Here is a 929-nt window from a genome sequence, read left to right as displayed (position 1 = left end):
AGATAGATGATAGATAGATAGATAGATAGATAGATAGATAGATAGACAGACAGACAGATAGATCCTGTACAGGCTAAGAGTAACTCATATACTGTTTCTCGCTGTGGACACAAAGGGGTGTTGCTTCAGTTTAAATACTAATCTTGCCCAGACAACATATAGTGCTTGTGTTACTACATTAAAACTTCCATCATTTTTTTTTTCTACTTTAGGTAAAATGTAGTAACTATGGCTCCAAATAGAATTAGTGATACCAGCAGTAAAGCTGAAGAAAATTGTGAGAACCACCATAAAATTAAAAGAAAAAATTTGTTGCAAAATTTGTTAAAATCCTGGAAAAATGAATTTGTAAGTGTAATTTGGGGGGGTCTCAAAACCCGTTATTTGGCTTGCATTATTTCTTCTAGAAAAAAACATAGTGTTTAACTTTGATGTTCAAACACAAACTTGGAATGAATTGAGTTTGATGACCAAAGTATCACTGTATTTTTTTGGGAAACAACAGGGTTTCCATTTCTCTATATCCTCACCAACACTTACCTAACAGGATGAGGTAATATCTTATGAGTTTAATGTGCATTTTCCTGAGGAGTGCTAAGGTGCATTTTTTCCATAGACCTGTTGGCCACTTGTATAACTTCTGAGAAATAATTACTTGCATAATTCGCCCATTTCTTAGGTATTTGTTTCCTTATTATTGGCTTGAATTCCTTATATAATAATTTTGGATATTAACTCCTTACAAAATGTATGATTTGAATTGTTTTCCTTCTGATTACCTAAATTCCCTTTTCATTCCATTTAGTTTTTGCCTTTGGCTTGTAAAACTTTCTAGTAACCTATTTTGCTTTTGTTATCTGCATTTCTTGTGTCAAAAAAAAATCACCTCAGACCTGTGTTATAGTAGCAAGAAGCTGACTAGCATAGAT

Source organism: Octodon degus, unplaced genomic scaffold (assembly GCF_000260255.1).
Source record: "Octodon degus isolate 3935 unplaced genomic scaffold, OctDeg1.0 scaffold00047, whole genome shotgun sequence".
Taxonomy (NCBI): domain Eukaryota; kingdom Metazoa; phylum Chordata; class Mammalia; order Rodentia; family Octodontidae; genus Octodon; species Octodon degus.
Note: the sequence above shows the minus strand (reverse complement) of the source record.